This window comes from Echinops telfairi, unplaced genomic scaffold (genome assembly GCF_000313985.2).
Source record: "Echinops telfairi isolate 266 unplaced genomic scaffold, ASM31398v2 ScPeMD7_7465;HRSCAF=8503, whole genome shotgun sequence".
Classification (NCBI taxonomy): Eukaryota; Metazoa; Chordata; class Mammalia; order Afrosoricida; family Tenrecidae; genus Echinops; species Echinops telfairi.
Window position 1 is genome coordinate 6,058,768 of NW_022111365.1, and position 5,254 is coordinate 6,064,021.

Genomic DNA, 5,254 nt, shown 5'->3' on the forward strand with positions numbered 1-5,254 from the left:
GCGTCTGTTTTGTGAGATGGAGGAGGACTTCGTGGATTGGTGTCAGACATATGGATTAATGTTGGACTTGTGGGCTTGGGCAGCACCGGGTTGGGATGTTTTCTTGATGCGCACTTAACCTTTATATAAAGCTCTCTCTTATACATGAAGTTTCTTATACATAAAACTCTCTCTTATACATGAAGTTGTTTCTCTAAAGTACCTAGACTAACACAGGGACCTTGTGGGGTAGTTAGTGGGTTATGCACTAGGCTGCTAACCACAAGGCTGGCAGTTTGAAATTACCAGCTGCTCCACTGGAGAAAGAGGATGCTTTCAACTACTGTAAAAAGCTAGTCCCGGAAATCCACTGGGGCAGTTCGACCCTGTCCTCTGGGGTCGCTGCAAGTCAGAGTGGACTCAACAGCAGTCAGAGGGGCTCTGACACTGACTCTCGAGGCCTGTCCTCGGCATGCCCAGGTTTCTCGTTGATAGTTGTCACGGAGCTGAGTCTAACTCCTGGTGGCCCTACACGCTGAGACTTAAGGAGGTGGAGCCCGAGTTAAAATTCCAGCTCTACCACCTATTAGCTAAATGATTTCCAGAAAAGTATTTAATCTCTCTGCTCCTCAGTTTTCTCATTTTAAAAATCAGTGTACTAATATTAATAGTACTGTTATTTTTCTTTCAGGGTTGTTCTGAGTATTCAATAATGTCTGTCATACAAAAAGGGCTGGACCTCATGGCTTCTTAAGTCTTTTTTTTAGTGGAAGAGATACAGGAGACCTGAGAATAAAAACAAAGGTGCAGCTGTCCTTTAAAACCATGCTCTCCTAAAATCAGACTTGTAGTCGCAGCACACACATCCTGTTCAGTCGTGGCCCTTCACACTTGCTGATTCTAAACCAGGAACTTCCAGGTCCTCTTGGACCAGGAAGCAAAGCAAAGAGGTGGGGTTTTTTTTCCCAGCAGGCTCATTCGAAAGAAGAAGTGGAAGAGGAATGGTGAAAAGTCACATTTATTTTTGAGCTTAGAAAAAAACGTTCATTTTCATTGGCAAGGAGAGAGGTAGAAGACAAGAGGAAACACAGACCACTCCAGGCACACGCAGGAAAGCTTACATGCTTCGTGATTAGGCAGGACGAATGAGAGCATGTGGCTTAACACAAGAGGCTTGAGAAAGCTTCTGCTGATGAACCCTAAAATATTTCTCCCACGTGTTAAATAGGTCTAAAGAACACAATCAAAAAGTTGAGAGGGCTTCTACATATGCCGTCTGTTTCCTGACGGCAGACCTCCGACCACGGGGTAGGAGTTGGCGGGATGGGCAGGGAGCTCCTTCTAGCCAGGGTGTTCAGATGCAAATGGATAACAACGTATGGTATGTGTAGATAGCATCCTATATTGGGTGGGTGTGTTAGATTTGCTGGCCTTTCCAGGGCTGAGAAATGATTATTTTCCCTCGAGGCTTTAATTCTTGTTAAAATGCATATATGACTGGGAGGGGCAATACTGAGAGGTAGTGTCCAGCCTTTCAGCGCAGCGTCACCAACTAAACTGCAGATGCTTGTATGAGATCAGGTTTGGGTAAGGTAGTGGCTCGGGTTTCTGTGGTGCTATTGAAAATTCAGCTGCTTGGACATCACCATCGAAGATTCTGATTTAGTAAGTTAAAAAGAAACGTGGGCACCTGCAAATCTCAAAAGGTTGCTTAGCAATTTTAAAGGAACACTCCTGTGGTCAACCCTGGTTGAAGGTTGGAGGAATGATACGGATAGCACTGGACCTGGAGGGGTTGGGGCGATTTCATCATGAGAAAGCAGAGTTATTTCACCTCTGCTCAAATGATCGACACCCGGAGGCACAGTGTCACGGAGCCAGAAGGATGACAGCAATGTGAAAGAATCCGCCCAGCCTGAGCAGGGATGCTGATCTCAGTCTCCCAGCAGAAGTGTAGCCTATCCAGAGAGAAGACCTCCCCAGGAGGTGCTGCAGCCAGCTGTTCGGTCAGCCACAGTACTAGAATTTCCTTGTTTATTAACTGAAAGGGAACTTCATATCCACGGGTCAAAGCAGTTGGCTGCTAACTGAAAGGTGAGTGGTTTAAACTCACCAGCTGCTCCTAGGGAGAACGATATGGCAGCCTGCGTCCATAAAAGCACAGCCTTGGGGACTCAGTGGGCCCTTCTCCTTTGCGCTGACTCAGAGCGGCTCTGAGTCAGAAGCCACTCACCAGTAGTGGACTTGGTTTGGTTTGGGTGTGTGTAAGGGGGACTTATATTGGCTGAGTCTTGACCAAATCCAGTGGAACCTGGTGTTCTTCCTTCCCCTGCAAAGGAATCATGGGAGGCCCACAGGTGAGTGGACCTGGTCTTCAAGGAGTTTGGAATAACACAAATGCTGCATTGCAGCGTGGGAAGTCACCACCACAAAGGCACCTGAACTAACAGGTGGATGCACACTGAAGTGAGGTCTCTGAGTGATGCTCAGATCGAATAAGATGGGAAGAGAACCTGAAAATGAAAAGCTATAATGAGGTATAAACAACGGAAGGGAATTGTCTTAAGTGGCTGCTTAATGAGACATAAGGCTTATGTACATCTTGAATGAGATGTACATAAATTGTAAGACTTGTAATGGGGGGAAAAAGTCATGTTCTTGCCAGGTAATACTGGGTGTAATGTCAACACCTGAAATCAGCTGCCTTGGTGACTGAGTGGAATGAGATGCACATAATTTAAAAGAGTGAAGTGAGTTGACAAATAAATCAAACCCTGGTCTTAAAAGGAAAGCTGTACTAAGACGCAACGTGGGAGGGTATTGTCCCAATGGGCTCCGGTTAATGGCACGCGTTGCCTTTGCAAAGGGCCTACATGAGATTGGCCCAGAGAGAGATGAGGCAATGCAAAGGTAGAAGATCCGTAGACTGCCGAAGTGGGATCATAAAACCTGCTGGAAAGACAAGGCCACAATGGGAATGCTCTGTGTATGGCTCATTCCCATTCCCTCCCACCAGCCTGCCAGTCCTCGGGGCCAAATACCTTTACCTGTGACTCTCTAAAAATGGAATTCTGCTTTCTCTGCAGTGAGGGACCTGCACGTAGTAGGCGCCTGTGAATGGTGAGTGAAAACAAAATGACTCGGGGTTGTAGTCTATATGGAAAGAGAAGTTTTTGTTGCTAGTTGTTGTTGACTGACTCTTGGTGAGCCGTGGGTGCAGAGTAGAAAGGCTCTCCAGGACTTTCACGGCTGTGAACTTGGGGAAACAGACCGTCTCCAGCTCTCTTCTGAGCCCCATCGGGGTGGCTTTGGACCGCCAACCTTTTAGCTAGTTCAGCTCTAATTGTTTGCACCCTCAGGGACTCCCTAGTTATAAAATAATAACTTCTAAAAGGCAACTAAAAACCATTTTCTGACAATATGCTTTGCAAAGTCTTGTTTCCAAGTCTTGGGAGAGCTCTAGCTCTGGAGGAACCTAACCCACATCGATGATAAGCAGCTCTGGTGATCCAGATGCCCAAGTCTCGGGAATCCCTGTGGAAGCAGCAAGCCTCAGAGTGAAGTTGCCCGGATATAAGACCCAGAAACAGCATGCTTGTTCCACAGGGCAGGCAACCCAATAGGTCAGGTAAGCATTGGTTTACATGAACTGTCTTAAGCCTCAGAGTGAAATTGCCCAGATGTAAGACCCAGAAACAGTATGCAGGTTCCACGGGGCAGGCAACCCAATAGGTCAGGTAAGCATTGGTTTACATGTACTCTTACTGATCTGTAGTGGACAATTGTACATGGTTGCTTGCCCCTTCAAAGCTGTATCGGTCTATATTGTTTTCTTGGGCTATATTGTTTTTTCACTCTGGATGTCTTCTTGGAGATAGAGAAATAGTTCCCTTCATAAAACTATTACTCAAATATTGAACAGAAGGGCCAGAAAAAATGGGTGGTGGTGAGGGAGTGTAATTGACTATCTAACCAGCCACCCTGATAACAAACGGCCACAGACCCTAAGCTTCAGTTTGGCGGAGGCTACCCTAACCGGAGATGGCAGAATTTTACAGAAACATATAAGCGGGGGTGGGAGAGCCCGCAGCAGCACACACCATCTTTTCTTCAGATTGTTGTTGGTGCTGGTGAGCTGGTCCGACTCAGCACTCCTCTCCACAGCAGAGGGGAACACTCTGCCTGGGCCTGCCTGCAGCATCCATACAGTTGCTCTTATGTTCCATCCCGTGTGGCAGCCACCATGTCAACCCATTTCCTTGATGGTTTCCTCGTTTTCAATACCCTTCCATTACCAAGGAGGATGCCTTTTTCCAGGGACTGCATTGGTGTCCTTAAAGTGCGTTCTGTGGAATACCAGTATAACTTGAAAGACATTGGGGGTGGGGGAGGGAAATAAAAGTTGGGAGTCATTAGGTTAAACAAAGTTAAATATATTATTTTTCGGTAGGGTTGTTCAGACCTTATAATATGCTAATGTGTATTATAAGGAGTCCTTCGGTGGTACAAAAGGCTAATATGCTCAGATGCTAACAGAAAGGTTAGAAGTTCCAGTCCACTCAGGGGTGCCTCAAAAGAAAGTTCTGGTGATCTACTTCCAGAAAGCAGCCTTAAAAAGCCCTGTGTAGCACAGCTCTACTCCACACACACACACGAGGTTCCTGCAACTGGCTTACAGGCGTATTATGAGACTCTACTAGCAAAATATATTATGCTGCCTCGCCCAGACTGCTTTGGCCGTGGTATTTGATCAGGTTAGCATATTTCTATCCGCGTATTACTTGGGAAACACTGCTTTGGATGACTGCTGTCTTCCTGACTGGAGGTAAGTTGCTAAGGAGGCATCGTCATCTCGTAAATCTTGAGACTTTCTCCATCTTCTTAGAGACGGTGTGTGTGTCTGTTGTCCTGTAAGGAACACTCTAGGTGTGATGGACGAAATTGTGTGTGTGTGTGTGTGTGTGTGTGTCTGTTGTCCTGTAAGGAACACTCTAGGTGTGATGGACGAAATTGTGTGTGTGTGTGTGTCTGTTGTCCTGTAAGGAATACTCTAGGTGTGATGGACGAAATTGTGTGTGTGTGTGTGTGTGTGTCTGTTGTCCTGTAAGGAACATTCTAGGTGTGATGGACGAAATTGTGTGTGTGTGTGTGTCTGTTGTCCTGTAAGGAACACTCTAGGTGTGATGGACGAAATTGTGTGTGTGTGTGTGTCTGTTGTCCTGTAAGGAACACTCTAGGTGTGATGGACGAAACTGTGTGTGTGTGTGTGTGTGTG